The sequence below is a fragment of the Jaculus jaculus genome, chromosome 17, assembly GCF_020740685.1.
Source record: "Jaculus jaculus isolate mJacJac1 chromosome 17, mJacJac1.mat.Y.cur, whole genome shotgun sequence".
Classification (NCBI taxonomy): Eukaryota; Metazoa; Chordata; class Mammalia; order Rodentia; family Dipodidae; genus Jaculus; species Jaculus jaculus.
Genome location: NC_059118.1, coordinates 32,404,125 through 32,426,613, shown reverse-complemented (window position 1 = coordinate 32,426,613; position 22,489 = coordinate 32,404,125). Strand labels below are relative to the sequence as shown.

General features: G+C 49.5%; 1 protein-coding gene across 2 annotated transcripts in view; it reads right to left on the bottom strand.

Moving 5' to 3' along the window:
- Pxylp1 (2-phosphoxylose phosphatase 1) overlaps window positions 1-22,183 on the bottom strand; it is a 76,322-nt gene extending 54,139 nt beyond the window's left edge. The window contains exon 1 of one of the 2 annotated variants that reach the window (XM_045136903.1): window positions 22,132-22,183. The gene's annotated coding sequence lies outside the window, so the exon portion shown is untranslated. Of the gene's footprint in view, window positions 1-21,632; window positions 21,738-22,131 lie in introns of those variants that run through there. The other variant, XM_045136904.1, reaches the window with a different exon arrangement.
- Between the last annotated feature and the right edge of the window lie 306 nt (window positions 22,184-22,489).

The window sequence follows — 22,489 nt, the reverse complement described above, 5'->3', positions numbered from 1 at the left end:
AGTGGGGTGTTTTCAAACCTGTTACCTCTCCCATTAAAGGGGTTTCTAAGCTTCATAAGTGAAACCACTGGGGCTGCCTTGATGAATAGAACGTGCTGGAGTTGATGCCATGCAGTCTCAGAGGGCAGGTCACAACAGCATATAAGAAAGCTAGCTGGTGGCTCACTTGCTTTAGAGCCTCGCAGCCACCATGCTGTTCTCATGAGAGGCCACCAGAAACAGGGATGGACACATAGCCCCTGCTATTCTAGCCTCCAGTCGAGTCAGGTCACTAGACATGGGAGTGATGCTTTCAGATTGGTTACTACCTGGAAAAAAACAGGAAGAGCTGGCTGGACCTCACCCACCTACAGACCATGAGGGCAGTGAAAATGATGGTTGGTTGAGGCACCAATTTTGAATGATTGCATTAGTCAACTTTCTGTCACTCTGAAAAAATATCAGGGACAATCAAGTTAAAAAGATGAAAGGTTAGCCGGGTGTGGTGGCGCACGCCTTTAATCCCAGCACTTGGGAGGCAGAGGTAGGAGGATCACTGAGAGTTTGAGGCCATCCTGAGACTACATAGCTATTTCCAGGTCAGCCTGGACCAGAGTGAGACCGTGCCTCGAAAACGGGCCCCCCAAAAAAAGATGAAAGGTTTACAGAGTGGGTAGGAAAAGCCTGAGGCTCAGTCGCCTGCTATCCCATAGGGACTGAGTGAGGCATTCATAATCCCACAGTGAACACCCTAATCCGACTAAGAAGGGACCCCACAGTAATGGGAGCCAGGACAAGGGGATAAACAAGTATAACTTGCTATAATATACATAACTTTTTTTTTTCAAGGTAGGGTTTCACTGTAGCCCAGGCTGACCTGGAATTCAATATGTAGTATCACAGTGATCCTCCTACCTCTACCTCCCAAGTGCTGGGATTAAAGGCGTGTGCCACCACTCCTGGCTTAAATAGTTTCTTTCAAAAGAGGAAAAGCTTATTTTGACTCAGTTTTAGAGGTTTGGGGTCATCATCTCTTGGCCTCATCAGCATGGGTCGGTGGCTAAACCTCAAGGTGTGAGCACGTGTCTAGAAAACAGAGAAAGAGTTAGAGGCTAGGATCCCAACACTCCCTTCAAGGGCATGCTCCCAATGACATAACTGCCTACTAGGCTTCATCTCCTAACAGAGGCACTGCCTCCCAGTAGGCTGGTGACATGGGGACTCCAGGGTCAGTTAAGACTGACACTACGAAGTGTGATTTGCTCTGTAGCCACAGTGAGCTCTGAGAGGCTGGGAACTTTGTCACACTTGTATCCCCAATGTCAAGAGCAGCATTTGGTCCAGGGCAGGTGCTCAGTCAGTATTTATTGTGAATGAATGGATGAATGAACAAGCAAAGAGAGAATGAACACACGAGGCCCCTTTCAGCTGCCAGCCATCATCCTCTACTAGCCTCCCTCAGCCAGCACGCTGCCCCTCCTTTGTCCCTCCATCTTTCCCACCTCAAGGACTCCTGACCATCCCTTGATCTAATGCAAAGGTAATTTCTTCAGTGAAGCTGCCCTTGAACTCCACTGAAAGAGCATCACCCTGTCTAACTCCCTGTCTCCTTACCTCTCTCCCTCGTGACACTTCTCGGGACTATCACTACATAAACAGAAGATCATGCTGAAATTCCTGTCGGCTGGCTGTTGTTTCCTGGGATTGACCCAAAGGCACGTGACAGCAGGGAAAGCCTCGGTCTCTTGCAAGCGTGTGCTCACTGCTGAGCCGAGCCTGGCACAGGGACAGCTGACTGCACAGCAGAGCACTTCCGAACGTACGGCCAGTCTTCTTAGTAGAAGGTGCCAATCCTTACAGAGTTCGCCTCCATACGCGGCTGAAGCTGACCTCTCACTGATGTCCCGTGCTCTACCAGCTTCCCACCCCCAGATTCTCCACACTCGCGACACTAGGGGTCCGAGAGGTTGAGCATCTGTCTTCCCCAGGCTTACACAGTGGGTCAGGGCAGGGTTAGAATCTGAAGCCAGCTCTTCTGGCTTGCCAGTTCAATGTGCTCCCATCACTCCACACTGCCTCCTGCATGTCTCCAGTATGAGCTGTCTTATTTATTTATTTAGGAGGGAGGGAAAGAGAATATGGGCATGCCAGGGCCTCTTGGCACTGCACATAAACTCCAGGCGCATTTGCCACTTTGTGCACCTGGCTTACTTGGGCACTGGGGATGTCAGGTTTCACAAGCAGGTGCCTTCAACCACTGAGCCATCTCTCTAGCCTCTTGGGCTGTCTTTCATAGCCATCCACTGCCTACCTGTGTCTGATCCAGCATCTTTATGGCTATTAGGTTAACCTTTTAAAATCTACTCACAAACCTCTGACATCTACTGTGGCAGTTACCTTCTGGTTGTCAGGACAAAACACCTGACCCAAAGCAGCTGACGGCAGGAAAGCTTTTATTTTGGCTCATAGTGCTAAGGGGAAGCTCCATGATGGCAGGGGAAAGCATGGCATGAGCAGAGGCTGGACGTCACCTCTGCCACAGCAGGTGGAAAACAGTAGCAATAGAGTGAGTCAAGCTCTGGCAGGAGGGACCTGGTTAGAACTCCTCAAAGCCTGTCCCCAGTAACACCTCCTTCACAAAGGTTCCACCTCCCAAACTGCCATCAGCAGTGGGGAACCAAGCACTTGAAACACTTGAGTGTATGGGGGACATCTGATTCAAGCCAACACATATACCAACTGGAAAGCAGAAATTCCCCCTCTGCTATAACTTGCTTACCTAATGTTCCCACTAATGTATTTGAAAAATGCTTTGATTTCTGACTCTCTTTGTTCTGTAACCATAGAAACTTCATGAAACTACTTCCACACCAGAACAAGTTAATTTGAGGCAGGCTGGATACATGTTCTTGGGCCATGCTCACTCATATTTTGGTTAAGAATAAACTATCTTTTTATTCCATTGAAAATGACAGCCAGGTTTTGCATCAGCATTACCCATGTAAATACCCTAAAACCATCATAATCCCTCCATCTAGACAAGAGCAAACAAAGCCAGTCATTTTCAAGAGAAAGAATATGTGAGACGGGTCAAAGTTCCTCATGTTTAACACAAGACCTTAAATGTTCATGGGTAACAAGAGCTCATGGTGAAAGTTTAGGGATCTCCCTGCCAATGACCAATGAGATGAGCCCCCGGGAAACACCGAATTCAGATCTCAGCATGGCTCCTGCTCACTGGCAGCGGCAGCGCCAGTTCTTGCCAGTTCTCCGCAGGTGGCTTTCCTTTCTTTCCTTTTTCTTGTCTCCCACCATCTTTTGAGATCAAGAACATAAGCAGTGGTGGTGACGCCTTGAATCCTAGCATGTGGGAAGCAGAGGTAGGAGGATCATTGTGAATTCAAGGCCAGCCTGGAACTACAGAGTGACTTCTAGGTCAGCCTGGACTAGAGTGAGACTCTCTTAAAAATGCAAAAAAAAAAAAAAAAAAAAATAAATAAAATAAGTAAATTAAATTAAAGGTAAAGAATGCTGGAGGTGTAAAAGTGCAAGCCTGCCAGGCTCTTCAACACATATACACATATGATGCCTGGAAAACCAGGACAGAGAGAAATCCACATTTAGAAATGAGATGGCAGGCTGGGGAGGTGGCCCAGTAGTTAAAGGAGCTCGCATGCAAAGTCTGCCAGCCTGGGTCGATTTCCCAGTACCCACACAAAAAGCCAGATGCACAAAGTGGCACGCACATCTGGAGTTTGCAGGGGCAAGAGCCCTGGTGCACCCATATTCATTCATCCACGTTCTCTCTCTCTCTCTCTGTCTCCTTGTAAATAAATAATTTTTTAGACTAAGATAGCATGTCTCACCTTTCCAGTTAGCAAAAGAATAAGACTATTCATCTCGGTGAATGTTAGCCATTATGAGGACAATTTTCTTAGTGTTGATGTGTGAGGGCCAACTGTGACATTATTTGTGGGGCTAGAGAGATGGCTCAGTGGGTAAAGAAAGGGGAGTGGTGGTTTCCATTAAAACAGTAAACACACACCTCTTTCCTTCCACAGGTACCTACCCTGTTACTCGATGGGCTCAGGTTCACAACCCACCGTCTTCCAAAGGAGCCAAATTAGAAAAGGAAGCTGTTTATTACAGTTTGGCCAAGGTCTTAGTATCCTATAGCAGTGTAACTAAGAACTTAACAGAAAAGAGGAAACAAAAGTGGAAAATGGACATATGTAGATGTGGTTGGGAAACAGGCTTCAGGCATCCTGGGGGAGGGTGGTTTCCACTGGTCTAGTAACTGGGGCTGCCTCCATTCTAACATGGGTGGTCTGTTACACTGCTATAATCCTACAAACACACACTCCCCCTGGCAACAAGGTATGGGGAGTTACTGTAAAGAGTCTGAAAACAACTGAGATGTCTGCCCATAGGGCAACGGCTAGAAAATTACAGTTTTCTACACACTCAAACATGATTCATCTTAAAAAAGAAGAGGTAGGTTTCAGTGTGGACAAACCCCCAAGAAATATTGCCAAGTTAAAATGAGAGAGTGCAAAAAGAACCACAATAATACATACAGTACCATCTCACCTATATTTATCTTGACACTTATATTAAAATTTCAGGAAATATGTACAGCCGACAGAGAAAGATCTGGCAAGAGTTGTGGTCATTTCAGCTGTAGAGCTGTGTAGTAGGAAAGGATTTTCAGTATTTACTCATATGTTTGTATAATGTGCTGTGCTTAGTAGTAATGGAAAAATGACAAGTAAAAAGGAAGCTAAGATACACTGTATACAGTTTGATCCCAATGATATCATAAAGATAAAGAAAATACAGAGCTGGGAGATGGCTTAGCAGTTAAGACACTTGCCTGCAAAGCCAAAGAACCTAGGTTTGATTTCCCAGTACTCACGTAAACCAGATGCACAAGGTGTTGCGTGCATCTGGAGTTTATTTACAGTGGCTAGAGGCCCTGACATGCCCATTCTCTCTATCTGCCTCTTTCTCACTCTCTCTCATAAATAATTTTTTTTTTTTTCAAGGTAGTGTCTCACTCTTGCCCAGGCCGACCTGGAATTCTCTATGTAGTCTCAGGGTGGCCTTGAACTCATGGTGATCCTCCTACCTCGCCTCCCGAGTGTCGGGATTAAAGGCATGAGCCACCTCGCCTGGCCAAAATATTTTTTTTTTAAGGAAGTGAAAAAATGCTTTAAAAGCCACTGGAAAAAAAGGAAAAATCCAGGAAAGAGTAAAACCACCCTAATTGTTATATGTGGGTTATGACTGTGAGACGGTGAGCACAAGCAACTTTAATTTTCTTTAACAAATTGAAATGGGAAGATGGACTTCCTGCTGCTTAGGAAGGTGAGACACCACTCAACTGGCAAAGTGCTTGCCTCCCAAGAATGAAGACCTGAGCTCAATCCCTAGAACCCACGTAACAATTCTCAGAGCTCTGTACCGGGACAGTGGACACCAGCAGAGCCCTGGAGCTGAGTGGCTGGCCAGTCTAACCTAATGAGCAAGCCCCAGGCCAATGAGATACACTGTCTCAAAGAGAAGGTCAGCATTTCTGAGGATGACACCCAAGGTGGTTGGGCTCTGTCTTGTGGTCTCCACATATGCACATGTGCGTGTGCACCTGCACACACGCCTCTGAACACATACACGTGCCAAAAGAAGAGACGGTGCCGGGATTCTAGAAAACCTACACTCTCACGTATCTTTGTGCATATTCCAAGTTTTCTCTTTTCCCCTTCCCTCTCTTTTTCTCCCTCCCTGCTTTCCCATTTTCCCTTCCCTCCCTCTCTTTCTCCTTCTTTCCTTTCCCTTTCCTTCCCTCTCATCTTTTCTTTGCCTTTTTTTGAGACCAGGTTTTTCTCTGTAGCCCAGTCTAGCCTCTAATTTGGGATCTCCTGCTTCAGGCTCTTAAGGACTTAGATTTCAGGAACATGCCACTATGTTTAGCTTCCAAATATTTATAAGAATATACATTACCTTTAAAACCATGGGGAAAAGTGTTGCAAAATCTACTTATGTGATTTTTTTTAATTTTTTTTTATTTTTCGAGGTAGGGTCTCACTCTAGCCCAGGCTGACCTGGAATTCACTATGGAGTCTCAGGGTGGCCTCGAACTGATGGCGATCCTCCTACCTCTGCCTCCCAAGTGCTGGGATTAAAGGCATGCGCCACCATGCCTGGCTTACTTATGTGATTTCAAAACAATTCAGTTAAGCAAGATCTCACAAGGCAGGTACACTATTATAAAGACTAGTTTGAAGGGGAGGGCCGGAAAAAAATTTTAAATAATAAAAAAAGACTAGTTTGGAAACAAGATTTTAGGCAATACTCTAGGCAACATGGAACCTAAGCGACGCTTCAGATAACAGCAAAACTGCCGGGGTTCACGCTGGGAAGCAGCCCCGTTCCCCTGCTATATAAACTAAGTCTCCCGGACGAGGGGCACGACACAGGGAACGGCATTTGCTGGGATGACTAGAGAGGGTGCATGAAAGAGGCAGGTGCTGTGTGACACCCAAAGGCAGGGGGCGGATGTGGGCATTCTGAGGAGGATCAGCGTGCACAGCGGTGCAGAGGGGTCTGAAGCCGGCCCCTCTGCCGTTGATTTCAACAGCTCCACAAGGAATGCAGAGGACTTGGGGGTCAAACCAGGTTCCCGCAGGAGTAGGAGACAACCAGATGTTTCCGAGCACAGCCCTGGCAGGACGGATTTGGAAGTGTGTTAAAATCACTCTGAAGCTGCTGATGGACACCCTTGCAGGTTCTCCCACCTGGGAAGCACAGCCAAACTCTGACACCCGGAAGGCACCCTCCAGCCTTCGGGACGCGCAGGCTCCCTGCTCACATTACACTATAGTCAGCAGGCTGCACCTCCTGCGAGGCGGTCCTGGAAGCAACTCCCAAGGCAGGGGCGGTGGGCTGCGGCCAGCACCTCACAGCTCCCATCGGTATCTCTTTGCACTCCATCCTCTTCCTCATTATTTGCATTCCTTATAACACTTGGACCCCTCAGGGCACACCATCCAGCCAGCAATCTCCATCCATAGATTCACAGCAACCTACGCGAGGCCAAGGATGACAGGCTGTTCATTCAGCCTTTACAGAGTTCCTCTTTCTGTTCCCCAGCTCATCCATCCCTCACTGCTGGGCATGGGGCAGGAGCACCTGAGGGAATGCAGGGCAGACCTAACAGCCCCATGGAGGGGACCTGACTTCTCAAAGTAAGCCAGTGTGTGGCAAGGTGAACCCCAGTTGGATGGGTTTCAGAGTCAGTGTGTAAATAGGATGTGTGAATGAGCCTGAGATGGGGGTGAGTAATAAGTGAAAATAGGTCACATGTGAGCAAGTAGCCCAAAGTGTTGGTATGCATCCAAGGGGAAAAACATAAATCAACTGCAAGCTCTCATCTCGAGGGCTCTGAGAAAGCACTCCATCAAATACCTCGCCGACAAGTATCTTGATCTGTCCTGACAGTTCCAGCTTTTCTCGCCATCTCCAGGCTAGGGCTCTGGTGCCAGACTCTATTTTTATAGCCTGAGTAATGCCTGGGCAAGGGACCAGACAAGGACTGGAGACAGAGGGAGGGGGCATGAGCGGCGACGGCACAGGCAACAGGGCCCACATCCTCCTCTTCCTCCACTTGCACCAACAACCTCCAAGGCAGAGTCCAGCACAGCAGCCGAACCCCGCAGAGCTCCGGCCAGAAGCAGTTGGCTGCCTCAGCCCCTCACAGCCCCTGAGTGCAGCTGGGGCTGGACCCCTATCAGGTGTCTTGTCCCCTTTTGCAACCTCAAGCGCTGGTGAGCAGAGGTGCTGGGCCAGTGACCAGTCCCACTGGCCCACCCCAGCTCTGGCACACTGCATTCTAAGAACCTCATGTGCCCGGTTTAATAACTCCGTGTCCGGGTCCATGCCACTCTCCTGGCCTGGATGCCTTCTTTTTATTGGGAATTTCAATATATGAATAAATCCCTCCCATTACCTGCATTGCTGCCCCTCCCCCACCGTCATTCCAGGGAACCTCTCCTCTTTTCATGGAGTTCCTTTTCCATTTTGATGTCTCCTTTGAAATTTTTTTTTAATTTTTATTTATTTATTTATTTGAGAGCGACAGACACAGAGAGAAAGACAGATAGAGGGAGAGAGAGAGAATGGGCGCGCCAGGGCTTCCAGCCTCTGCAAACGAACTCCAGACGCGTGCGCCCCCTTGTGCATCTGGCTAACGTGGGACCTGGGGAACCGAGCCTCGAACCGGGGTCCTTAGGCTTCACAGGCAAGCGCTTAACCGCTAAGCCTTGATGTCTCCTTTGTCCCCTCCTCTGTCATCTGTGTCAAAATGCTGATGGGCTCAATATTGTGCAGGCCTCATGGAGATGGCCCCCACTGTGAGGTCAGGAAAGCACAACGTGTAGTGTCTCAAAGTACTCTTCCCATCCTCTGGCTCCTATACTCTCTCCCCCTTCTACGATGCTCTCTGGGACTCTGAGCCTTCTTCTGCTGACAGGTTAAGAGCCTGGGTGCCCGAGTAACCTCTTTGGAACAGAGTCGCCCCACCATCAGGAAGAGCATGTAGGACTTGTGTGAGGGCCAGATGCCTTCTTGACCTGGTTTGTTCCTGCTCATCCTTAAACTCAGCTCAAAGGTCACCTTCCTCTGGCCTTCCTTGAGCCCAACCCTGAGTGATGCCCTCCAGTACTGGGCTAACAACTCCCAGGGCCTACCCTCCCACAACACTCATCAGCACTAAAGAGCCATGTCAGTTCCTAGCCAGCCTCCCCCAGGCAGCAGAGCTCAGCAGGTGTAGGGGAGGGAGAGAGCGAGGGAACCAGGAAGGGTGCTGTTCATGGAGAAGCACCTGCCGCAGTGACTACAGCCAATTGAAGAATAAACCCAGTAAATCAGTGACCACTCATCACTGCTTCCTGGGAAGCCAGCAGGCAATAGTAGGAAGGCATTTCTCAATGAGTCAGAGGGGGACATGACCTGCCACTCTCTGCTTTTTCCCCTCTTCTCCACATGTGAGCAAGGGTTGGGGCCTGTTGTGGTCAGTTTCTCCTTGCTGCAACAAACACCCAGCCAAGAGCAGCTTGTGGGAGAAAAGGGTTTATTTTCGCTTACAGACTTGAGAGGGAGCTCTGTGATGGCAGGGGAAACAATGGCATGAGCAGAGGGTGGACAGCTCCTTTTGGCCAACATCAGGTGGATAACAGTAACAGGAGAGTGTGCCAAACACTGGCAAGGGGAAGCTGGCTGTAACAGCCATAAGCTTATCCCCAACAGTACACTGCCTCCAGGAGTCTTCAGTTTCCAAATTGTCACCAGCTGGGGACCTAGTATTCAGAACACATAAGTTTATGGGGGTCACCTGAATCAAACCACCACATTCTGCCCCTGGCCTCCATAAACTGATAACCATCCATGATGTAAAATTCAATGCATTCAGCCCAACTTTAAAAGTCCCCATAGTTTTTATCAATCCTAATGATGTTCAAACATCCTCATAACCCAAGGTCTTTTAACTGAGCTGTAAAATACCAAAGCAAACAAATTAACAAACAAACAAACAAAAGCCTCATAATGGCACAGAATAAACATTCACACTGCAAAAGATGGCATTGGGCATAGCAAACAAATACTGAGCCAATGCAAGGGAAAACATCAAACTCTATAGCTTCAAGTCTGACAACTCTAACCAGTGACAAGTCTCTGGAGTTCCAATTCCAACCCACCAACTAGACTACTCACAGTCCTGGAAAACTTCCTCCAGTGCCACAGCAGAACTCCTTAGCAGCCATTCCATAGTCCGGCATCTCCACTGGGTCTCGACTGCAACCCGTGGCTCATCCTCCTGGCTCCATTGGGTCTCCATGCAGGTAATCCAGGAACAATGCTTCACACTGCCCATGGTGATTTCTAAAATACAAAACTGCCTTGCAAATCCAATGACCCTCTCTTTCCTGATTTATTATACTTCATAATATCAGGTGGGCTTTGGTAATCTAGGAGGAATAAAGCCAACTTTGAAAACAGCAAACTCCTTCAGCATTCTAGCCCCTTGCTTCAAAAGAATCCACATTCTTCCTGCTATTCCAATTCAGATCATCTGGCCCAATCTCAAAGGTTGTAATCTCTCAAACAATTACAGCTGAATGGGCAGCAGTTTTGGCCCAACCTTTTTCTGTGCCATATCCCTCTGCCCACATCAGCCCATTTCTATGCACTGCAACCCTGCATAAGCTTTCAGGATACGGGCGTAACACCAAGTCTCTCAAATAAACTGCTTCTAGCTCAGTCCAAGCAAAGCTCTTTCTCACCTTCATAAGCCAAACCTCACAGTCCATAATTCTTACTGCATTCAGGTCTTTCAACTCTGACCAGAACAGTCCATCAAGCTGTACTTATAGCATTTCAAGGAGTCTGTTAGGGTAAGGTTTCAAATCCTTCCACATTCCTCCCTCAAATCAATTCCAAAAGGCCAAAAGCCACACAGTCACATTTCTAGCAGCAACAATCTCACTTTTCTGTACCAATTCTACTTTATGGTCAGTTTCTCCTCGCCAAAACAACCACTCACCAAGAGAAGCTTGTGGGAAGAAAGGTTTATTTTGGCTTATGGACTCGAGGGGAAGCTCTATGATGACAAGGGGAAATGATGGTATATACAGAGGATGGATATCACCTCCTGGCCAACATCAGGTGGACAACAGCAACAGGAGAGTGTGCCAAACACTGGCAAGAGGAAGCTGGTTATAACACCCGTAAGCCCACCGTGTCTGCCTCCAGGAGTCTTCAATTCCCAAATTGCCACCAGCTGGGTGACACTCAAAACACATAAATTTATGGCGGACACTTGAATAAAACCACAGGGCCTAAGAAGAACGGAAACTTTGGAACCTAACATGCTCAAGGGCAAGGAGTTCTCTGAGGATCCTTAGGGACTAATGGTCATTTCCCCTGGGTAACCTCCAGCTACTATACTAATCAATAATCGACTGGGTGCTATTCCCACAAGGCTGTTAAGTACATACCCAGTCTTTTGATTAGCTTTTCAGTACTAGGTATGAACTCCCTCCTATGGAATGGACCTCAAATCCAGTCAGAAAGCAGGTGGTTTTCCCATAACAAGCATGCCACCACTAAGCAAGACTGACATCTCTATTATACCCTCCACGACTCAGGGACCATTACAGAGGAGGCAGTGAAAAGAATATAAGAGCCACAGGAAGGGAAGGAGTGCTTTGGAATACTATCTTCCAGACATTAAGTGGCTATAGTATTCATGACCTCACAGTGGCTGATGCTATCTACACAAGACCTACATAATATGAGAGCAAAAAGAAAATAATGATGAAGACTGGAGAGATGGCTCACGAGCCTACAAAACCTAATGACCTGGGTTCTATTCCCATGTAAAGCTAGCTGCACAAAGTGGCACATGTGTCTGGAGTTCCTTTGCAGCATCTAGAGGGTCTGGCAACCCATTCTCTTTCTCCTTGTTTCTCTCTACAAGAAAAGAAGGAAGGGAGGGAGGGAGGGAAGAAGGAAGGAAAAGAGAGAGGGAAGGAGGGGGTAAGGGAGCGAGGGAAGGAAGGAGGGAAGGAAGGAAGAAAGAAAGAAAGAAAGAAAGAAAGGAGGTAGGGAAGAAAGAAAATACTAAAAAATTTAAAAAGGAAAGAAAGAAAATATTTAAAAAATTAATGATGACATTAAAATAGAGCAAGAACTAATTGGAAAGAAGATATAGCTCCAGCCATGAAATGTGCAGGGCAGTCTGCTAGGTGTCCAGGGAAACTGCTTGATTTCTTGATAAAAGTGCTCAGTGGGGGAGGGGAGTAGAGGCAGTGGGCGAAGACGTGGGGGGAGATTATGATCAGGGCTCATTGTGTATAGAGCAGGGGCTGTCAATAAAAAGTTGTTGTTTTTTTAAAAATGCTCTGGGCCAAGAAATTGGGATAATGGGGACTTTACATCTGGCGATTCCTAAAGGTTGGAGAGGTATAAGAGGTGAGGAAAGACAATTTCCTACTGTGGATACTAGTTGGCACCAGAGCCTTCTGAGCACAGCTTTTCCTTCTAGAGGAGGTACCCCAGGGGCCCTTCAGCATTCACTCCTTCTTCATTGCTAAGGAAGTCCTAATTTTGGAGAGGAGAGTGTAGCAGAAACCGTGGCTAATCATGAAACCATCTTCTCTTCAACCTAGGCACATGACAGGGCCACATTTTCCAGCCTCCTTTGCAGGGAGTGTGGCCATGTGACTGAGCTCAAGGGAGTGCCAGGAGCCGTGGTTCGCCACTGCTGAGCCAGGCTCCTAACAGCCTACCACACTGCCCTCCATGTTCCTTCCACTTCTGCTGACAGGTGCAGATGAGCACGGCAGCCTTGGGAGCCTGGGTGCCTGACAGCCCTCTCTGGAGGAGAGTCGTCCCTCCATCAGGAAGAGCAGGTTGGACTTGCGTGAGCAAAACCTAATGTCTACTGCACTGGAGCCATGAAGTGTATCTGATTTGAGGCAGTGGCAAGCACTCTTCAATGTGCCCTGCTAAATATTCACGTGGCCCTTCTAACTGAGAGCAGCCACGTGACATGGCTCCAGCCATGAAATGTGTAGGACAGTCTTCTAGGTATCTAGAGAAACTGCTTGCTTTCTTGATAAAAGGTGCCTTTATAATACTGTCTTCTAGACACAAAGTGCCCGTGGTCTTCATGACCTCACAGTGGCTGACGCTATGCACACGTGGCCTGCACAATAGGAGAGAGAAAAATGATGACATGAAAATAGAAGAGAGTCTAGTTAAAAAGAAAAGGGGATGCAGTGGAGAGGGTGTAAGGAAGGAGGTTGTGGGACCAGATCCTGATTGTGGCATATTGTCCATATGTATGGAGACTGTCAATAGAAAGGGATTTTTAAAAAAATATATTTTATCTATTTATCTGAGAGAGAAAGAAAGAGGCAGATAGAGAGAGAATGGGCATACCAGGGCCTCCAGCCACTGCAAGCGAACTCCAGAAGCATGTGCCACATTGTGCATCTGGCTTACATGTGTCCTGGAGAATTGAACCTGGATCCTTAGCTTCAAAAGCAAACACTTTAACCACTAAGCCATATTTCCATCCCAAAAGGAAGTTTTATTTTTAAAAAAGTGCCAATGTGGCTGGCACCTCCTCCCTTCTGAAGAAGACAGCTTGCCTAATGCTGGGTGATGTCCTCCCATGCTGGACAACTTCAGAGTCCACAGCCTACTCTCCCCACAAAACCTATCAACTTTACACACTCATGTCAGTTTCCTTGGTATTCCCCCCCAGGATTTGGGGGACTCAGCGCTGAGTCATCAATGGTGCTGAACAGGTATGAGGGAGTGACGGGAGGGAGGGAGAGGGGCACCAGGATGGGCGCTGTGTGTGGAGAAGCACCTGCCGCAGTAACCACAGCAAACTGGGGACTAAGAAAAGGCCACCAGATACCAGAAGTGTCGATTAGAACAGACATTAGCTGCGGCAACCAACAAACTCCTACCTTCACATATCTCATTTCAAACCTGCTGGCTTAGAGCGCTGAAAGCCGGTTTTGTGTAACTTGTAGTCAGGCACGCCCATATCCCTGACAGGCTTGTGACCATTCAGCATTGATTCACCCATTTTTATTGAGCCCTGTTTCATTCTACTCCCTGCCTTGAAGCTAAAGCTGCAGGATGTAGTCTCTGCCCCCCATGGCTCCCGACAAGGTGGGGAGAAGGGCCAACGGGCAGCCGATATGAGTGCACCAGGCACTCACTCCCAGGGGGCTGTGAGCATTGGGCAGTGGGCTGGCAACCAGGTGAGGAGTTCCCAACTCCCTTTCGGGCACTGCGCACCCACAGCAAACACTTCCCACGCTAAAAGCAAGTAAAAAGAAAGCACCTCCTTAGCCCAGCCAGCTGCAATTACTTTCTGTGAGTAGGGTCGTTAAACACCATCAATTAATGCAACTGTTGCAGGATAATCAGCAGTCATTAAGCAGGATGCATTAAAGGAGAAAAGCCAAAATCATACGCCACTAACTTAGAAATGCTAGAGATGATAAGAGTGAGAGGGTGAGACAGACTTGCTCTGCCTGCTAATGTTAGTCATCTCCTAAAATATGCTTTCTTCACTGAGAAGACAGTAATTTTTCACCTTGAAGACAGAACCCAAAAAAAAAAAAAAAAAAAGAACCATCTAGGCCATGACCTTGCACTATAAATGCCCAAGCTTTGATTTTCAGGTCTGAGTTTCCATTAGGAACTGGGATAGAGACAGACAGGTTGGCGACAAAGGAAATCAAGAGGAGAACCAGAGAAGTTAGAGGTTCCAAACCAGAGCGGCAGCTCCTTTTAATTCAGTTTTCTAGACATGAATGGCATCATTTGCCATTTCTGTATTTTCCAAATATAGAGCTAGTTTTTGTTTTTTTTCCCCTTGAAAGACAAACCTCATCCATTTCAAATTCCAGCAGTTTAAAAATGAATAAAAATAGGCAGGCTGCCTATTAAGAAAATTGATGATTAGTTTCCCACCAAAGAGTGTGTGCTAACCACACTCCACGGAGCCTGCCAAAGCACTCAAGGTCCTAAAGGGTTTCCCATGCCCAGCCCCCGCTGCGGCCTCCTGGCAGCTCCACTACGTAGCACAGGCCAGTGAGGCCAGAGGCACGCGAGCCCGCCTCTCTATAGGGTGCAGAGTGCAAGCAAGGGCTGAGAAGGAAGGACCTCCCTTCCCAGGATGGCTCAGCAAAGCTAAGCCTATCAACCCAGTCTCTCCGGTCAAGCGGGGCCCATCTGCCACCAAGAACAGGTAGCCTGGTGGTGTGACTTCCTGCCTCTGGCTAGTCCCCTACCTGCCCTCAGAGTGGCTGTGCCATTCCTCACCCAGAGAACTGGGTCTCCGATGGTTTGGAGGGCTCCTGGCTGTGCCGAAGAACCAGTTTGAAACAGGAGCTGGGCAGCTCCTTAGTCAGTTGGGACTAAGAACAGTGCTGGGAAGACGAGGAAATACTGAGTTTATGGTCTCTTGTCACACTTCCCTCTAACAACCCGTGGCAGAGTGAGTAAAATATTAACCAAGGAGGATGTGGAGATGTGGATCAAGCACCTGTCATACAGCTCTCTGTGCTGAGTTCAGGCTCCAAGACCCCGCATAAAAGTGGGAAGCTGGGGCAGGCTTCTGTCATCCCAGTGCTCCTGGGGTGAGAAGGGACATGAGGTGAGGACAGAAGAGCGTCTTGGAAGCTCATGAATGGAGCAGTGAGCAGTAAGACCCTGACTTGAGATGAGGTGGAAGGCAAGTACTGAACGGAAAGTTGACCGCTGACCTTCCCACATGTGCCGTGGCATGAGTGTACACACACGTATACACATAAAAAAAATACAAATATTATTATTATTGTTATTATTATTATTGTTATGAACCACAAACATGAGCCAGGCACAGACCAGTGAAAATGCGTTATCTCTAGCTTCAACATCTGGCAAGGTCATGTCATTCCAGTGCACACCAGCTGAGGGTCACCAGCCTCCCCCTTCTCTTCCCTAATGATGACCAGGTCACACACCAGCCTTACATGGCCATGACAGGTGGCCAAGATCCAGGTCAATGCCTGCAGATGGGTCTTTAGTGCCCCACCCCTCCCTGTGACATAGTGACCACATCCTTCCTTCCATGAGGACAATGGTCTGCAGTCATCTTGGACCGGAGCATAGCTTAGTGGAGGAATGCTTACCTAGCATGAGGAGCTGGGTCTGACCCCCAAGTAACCCCCCCTCTGCTGTCAAAAGATTTAAGCCTATGTCTGTGATAACAGCAACATACATTTGTGAAACGTGTGCCATGGTGCTAGACACAGTGCCAAGCCCGTGGCACGTATACATCTCAATGCAGCTGCACTTTACCCTGAAGTCAGTATTTTCATCACGCCAAGTTTGCCAATAAGGGAACTAGCTGAGATACACAAGCTAAGCACTTGCTCAAGGCTAGTGACGGCACTTCCGGTCCTGCCAGGGTCCCCACACCCAACCAAACCCAGACCCTCCTAGCAGGAAGTCATCGGTGGGGAACCCAACAGCACAAGTTTGGGAAACCCTTCTAGGAGGCTTCTGGTGGCACAATGCATAGAACTGCTGGGTTTGCCTTGCAGAATGTTCTAAAGAAAGGGGCTGGAGAGATGGCTTAGTGGTTAAGGCGTTTGCCTGGGGGGGGGTGCAAGCGTGTGGAGTTCTTTTGCAGTGGCTGGAGGCCCTGACACGCCCATTCTCTCTCTCTCTCTCTTTTTCTCTCTGCCTCTTTCTCTCTCACTCTCTCAAATAAATAAATAAAAAAGAATGTTCTAAAGAAAGCCAATACTCCCTTATACTTCAGCACAGAGGCCCACCTGCAATTTTCAAATGACTGTAATCACATTTGGTTATAAGCAACTTCAGCAGGACTGTCCTAATCAATAAGTAATTCTCTGCTCAGGAGACCTGATTCTAAGGGAAACATTTAAGAGATTTTTTGTTTTGTTTTGATAGGTTCTCACTATGTAACCTAGACTAGCTTTGAATCTGTAATCCTCTCATCTCAGCCTGTCAAGTGCTGGGGTCAAGTATGTGTCTCTACCCCCAGGTCTAAGGAAAGCCTTTTAACCAGCCCACAGTCCCACCGCCCTATTTCTAAGTAAGTATGACTCATCACAGGGATCAAATACAGCACCACCACACCTAGCTTTTCTTAAGGGGGCTCTGGGGGTCGAACTCAGGTCCTCATGCATGTATGGCTAGCACTTTTTCCAATGAGGTATCTTTCCAGCTCTATCCTGTATTTTCAAGTGACAAAATTAGCAAAGGCTTCATTTTATTTCATAGTTAAAATGATATTGTTGGGCCAGGCATGGTGACACATATCTTTAATCCCAGCACTGGGGAGGCAGAGGTAGGAGGATCACTTTGAGTTCAAGACCATCCTGAGACTACATGGTGAATTCCACGTCAGCCTGGACTACAGTGAGACCCTACATCAAAAAAAAAAAGGGGGGGGGGGTGGCTGGAGAGATGGCTTAGCCATTAAGCGCTTGCCTGTGAAGCCTAAGGACCCCGGTTCGAGACTCGGTTCCCCAGGTCCCACGTTAGCCAGATGCACAAGGGGGCACATGCGTCTGGAGTTTGTTTGCAGAGGCTGGAAGCCCTGGCACACCCATTCTCTCTCTTTCCCTCTATCTGTCTTTCTCTCTGTGTCTGTCGCTCTCAAATAAATAAATAAATAATTTTTTAAAAAAAGATATTAAGCCAGGTGTAGTGCACACACCTTTAATCACAGCACTCAGGAGGTAGCAGTAGGAAGATCATTGTGAGTTCAAGGCCACTCTGAGACTACAGAGTGAATTCTAGTTCAGCCTGGGATAGAATGAGATCCTACCTCAAAAAAAAAAAAAAAAACCTTTAAAAAAAGATATGATTGTATCTCTTAAGGTCAGCGTTGAACCCAGCAATGAAGTAGGCTTAGGGAAGCAAGCTATGTTTTTGTTGGTTAGAAAGACACATGTCCCCACATAATTGGGGGAGGACAAACAGTATTTAAACAGTTTGTAAATTGGTATAAATGACGGCTCTCCCTGCAAACAGAAGAGGACAGGGAAGGAGAGGAGAGAAAGGGAGTCAAAATGGAATGCAATCATTTTGCTCTTAGTCTGCTTTTTAAAGGTCTGGTTTCTGTTATTGACTACAGCTCTCCCTAAGAAAGCTGGTCACACAGAGGCACCAGACGATAAGAGGATGTCTTGCAAACAGAAACATGAAGGTGTACAGTGCAGACACTGCAAGTGTCAAACGCGTGTGTAAGTTCCTACAGTCTCCTACTATCTGGGAGGAACAGAAGAAAAGAAGGAAGAACAACCCAGGTCCTAAAATTCCAGAAGAGGAGATTTCAGCCCCAAGTAGGCCCTTCTGCAATCAGGATTCTTAGCTGATGGGAAAGTAAGACTGTCCACAGCCAGACACCATTTATTATTAGATGTCTGAGTTCCCCAAGTTCTCCTCCAGCCCACAACTTCCAGCACAGGTGTATTTCAATGTGCAGACGGACGAGGATGGGGAAGAAGGGATTAATGGATGGGTGCATGCTTGGATAGATGAACTAGCAAAAAGGAAGTGGAGAGGCTGTATCCTTGCAGCAGGAACAGCTCCCTCAGACCTGTTCAAGTTCTTTTCTGATGCCTCTTAGTCATTAATGTGGGTTTGCTCTTCCCTTCATTAGAGATACTAGAGATTGAACTTTTCTTGCATATGTACTGAGGGGTGGTGTGTGTGTAGACCTGTGTGTATGTGTGTAGGCACATACATGCAGGTATGCATGTGGAGGCCACAACTTGAAACCAGCCATTTTCTTCAGTCTCTTAACAGCTTATTTTTAAAAAATTATTTGTTTGTTTGAGAGAGAAAATATGGGCACACCAGGGCCTCTAGCCACTGCAAATGAGCTCTAGACTCATGTACCACCTTGTGCATCTGGCTTAAGTGGGTCTTGGGGAATCAAACCTGGGTCCTTCGCCTTTGCAGGCAAATGCCTTAATTGCTAAGCCATCTCTCCAGCCCTACACCTTGATTTTTTTTTTGATATTTATTTTTATTTATTTGACAGAGAAAGGAGAGGGGGGGAGGGAGGGAGGGAGAAAATGGGTGCACCAGGGCCTCCAGCCACTGCAAATGAACTCCAGATGTGTGCGCCCCCTTGTGTATCTGGCTAACGTGGGTCCTGGGCAACAGAACCTGGGTCCTTTGGCTTTGCAGGCCAACGCCTTAATCGTTAAGCCATCTTTACAGCCTTATACCTTAACTTTTATTGAGACCACCATTCAGTTTCTGGGGATGAAGGGAAACAGGAAAGCATCTGGTTTAGTGATGTGATCATGGCTCTGTTGTCTTTTGGACTTACAGCACACATTGCAATTCATTCTGGGTCCATAGATGCCTCCTCTAGACTCCCTTGTAGTAGCTCGAGGTTGAGGAGCATCAGTGGGCCCTGTTCTATCTTCAAGGCTGTCTGGGACACTTGAGAAGGGTGCCTGGGAGGTGGTCTCTATCCTGCTAGAAAGCTAATCTCCCCTTTGCCCACATGTGCAGGCACACAGATCCTCTTGGCACTCCCTTGGACTTACACCCCTGCATCTCAGATTCAAGACCAACCTGGCTTGAGCCATCAGCTCCCATAAGAATATACTGCTCACAGAGCTTAAGACAGCTGTGTGTTCTCCCACCTTGTCAAGCCCAGTTCTCAGCTGGGCTTTTCAGGCCTTCTAAAAACCACAATGGCAGGCCCACCAGAGGGCCATTTTTTCTGTCTTCGTGATTTTGCTCCTAGCAGTACACCCACACCTCAATGTGGACACACTTCCTTACCCAATAACCAAGACCTGGGGCAGGTCCTGGGATTGAAATCTCCATTTCAGACTTTCTGAACCATACTATTCTTGCATCTTTTCTCCAGCGAACCACCCCCCACCTCAGATAGTAACATCTGTCCTTCTCTCTCCCACTCCCTTTCTCTCTCACTCACAAACTGCAGGCATTAATTAAACCTCCTCTAGAAAACTGATTTTGCCAGCTGCAGGCATTCTGGGTAAGAGCCAGACCTGAAGACAGAAACAGTCTGGGTGAGAAAGATAAGCTCATGACAGCCAGGGGCAGCCCAGGTTCCCACAGCCAAGAAGCACTATGCATTGTGGCTGTCCCCAGATTGCTGAGCAGAGGGGACAGAGGACCTTCTGCTAGCGCCTGACTGTGCTTGCCCTTGGGCTGGCCTGTAACACCAGCAGAAGAGCTGGACTTGCCCTGCCAGTGAGACACAGCCACCTCTGACAGGCCAAAACACTGACCTCCCTCCTACCAGCAGAACTGCAAGCCACGTTGTCAGAAATGTGTGCCAAATGTGTCAGAAATGGGCAGCAGCTCTGGGGTGGGCAGCGCCCACTAGAGCGAGGACAGCATGACCTGAAGTGTCCGGTGGAGTTCTGCAAGGGGCCCAGTTTCCCTCCCTGCCAGCCATCAGGGATCAGGAATGCCCAATACGCCGCAGCCATAGCTCAGGGTCTACAGGTCAAACCTCAGTGGTCCCACCTCTCAGGCAGCCACAGTGTCCATCACCTCCCCGCTCCCACTTCTGAGATGAGGACAACTATTTCCTTCCTAGAAATTCTGGGGTCCCCGCTGAAGGACAGGGCCAGCTGGCACAGCCGGACCTGAAATTGATATCTTTTCTCCCCCTTGGCACACCCGCACCCTCTGCCCCACCAACACACAAATGAATCTGTCTCTAACAAGAGCGATTTTTAATATATGCGTACGTATTGAACTCTGCTGAATTTAAGGATTTAACATTTTGAAAACACTGTAGCACAGTGGAGAAACATCGTTTGTGCAATCAGTCTGATTCAAGAGGGAGGTCCATTTCTTTACAAACACTGAGCACCAGGTTGGGGTGGGGGGAGGGAGGATAGGCTCTGCCTTAGGGCCACAGAGATGGCTTCACTGCAGGTGCTCCTGGCCGGCGGGACTCCTGACAGCCAGCCACTATCACCGCAAGGAGATCCCACAGGAATGTGAAACCTCTCACAGGGGCCATACTGAGCCACATTATGTCCTCGACTAGTTATTTATTCTATGGTAAAGGAACACTGAAGTAATTATTACTGAAGCCATCAATAGGAAAAAAAATAAAAAAGGCGTGTATGTAGGGGGTGGGGTAGAGATGAGCTAGGAGACTTCCATAAAGCTAAAAGTGTGTGCTCCAAAGCCAGGCCCACCCTGGTACCCACCTGCAGCCTACACGTTTCTTCTCTAAATAGGCAATTAATTTAATCCAAGATTTAATGAAAGACGCCAGAAGAGATGGATGGGGAGAATGCAGGCCCCGGCTCTCGGGCTGTCACCAAGCATCTCCACCTCTCTCCAGGGACCGGGAGGTTTTCCAAGCCATCTGCTTTAAATCGGCTTCCCACAGATGTCCTGACTGGGCACCAACACCTCTGAGAAGGGGGGCTGCATCAAAGCCTGACCGCAGTCACATCACGTCCCAAAGGGTAGTGGTGGGCGGGGGGGTTCTCAGCAGTCTGTTCCACACTGGGGGTCCACCCGGAGCAACAATCTGACCCTAAGTGGTGGAACTCTCCCGAAGCGCCCCCAGGTCATTCACCCCACACTTCCGATCCCGCGGATCTCCTGTCCTTACTTGTTGAATGCTGAGAAAGCATCCTTGCCTTTTTCCACGCAGACACTGGGCGTCCTCGGAAAACATGGCCCCCCGCACCCCTTACACCGCTAACCCTTCACGGTCCACAGGTGCAACTTGAAAGCCTGCTGCAGCCGCAAAGTAAAGCAACCTGCTCCACACACAATCCATTTGCGCGGCTGTGACAAAGCCGGCTTCCTTTTTTTATTTTTTAAGAATCGCGACATTCGACAAGTTCATCTGCAAAAGCCACGACAGCGAGGTCTACCTGCACGATCCCCACCGGCGTGCACGGGGAGGACAGCCTGCGCGCGCGGCGGCCGCGGGCCCGGGCTGGGGACTCCCGGGAGCCGCCAGAGCGGCAGGTAGCTCGCGGAGCCGGCTCCACCCCCGGGCAGGCCGCGAAGTTGCCTCTTACCTGGGGCGGGCTCGGGACTGCTGGGGACAGGGACTCCCGCCGCTCGAATTCCAGCTGGACCCGGGAGGCGGGAGCGCGGAGGCTGCCCGGGAGCGGGCTGGGGTGATGGCGGGGAGCGCGAGGAGGCCCGGGGCACCCCGGCGGGGCCGGACGGGGCGGGGGTGCGCGCTGGGGATCAGCCAGTCGGCCGGGTGAGCCGGCGCCGGGCAGCGCGAAGAGGGGCGCAGGGCCGGAGGGCGGGGACCGGGACCCCAGCGCGCGGGGGAGTGGCCAGGGGAAGGGGCGCAGGTCGGAGGCTGGGGGTGGCGGGGGTGGGACGAGCTCAGCCGCGGGGTTCACACCCGGGTGCTTGCAAGCCCGCTCCGCTCTTCCCGCCTCGGTTCACTAGCGAGACCGGGCACCCTTTTCAGTCTCGCCACCGGGGACCCGGGACCTAGGAACCACTCCTGCCCTGCCCGGAGCCTCGGCGCTCGCAGCGGCCGGTGCGAAGGCTACTCACCGCCTGGTCCCGGCCCGGGCTCCGCCGCTGCGCGTCCCGCTTCCCCGCCCGCCCTCCCGCCGGCTGCCAGCGCCTCCGGGCCGGGGCCGAGGCGAGGGCGGCGCGCGCTGGCCCGCCCGGCGCACGGGGAGCCGCAGCGCCCCCTGCCGACCCCGCCGCGCTCCTCGCTCCCCGAGCTCCGCCCGCGAGGCTGCCGTGCGGCTACGGCGACCCGCTCGCAGCTGCGGGCACCGGGACGCGGCCTCCGAGCGTCCCAACGCAGCCTGCCCCCCGGGGGAGGGGGGTGCTCGGGGTGCTGCGCGTCTCCCCACGCGGGACCGGGGATCCGTGAGGGCGCACGGGCGCGCCGAGGCCGGGG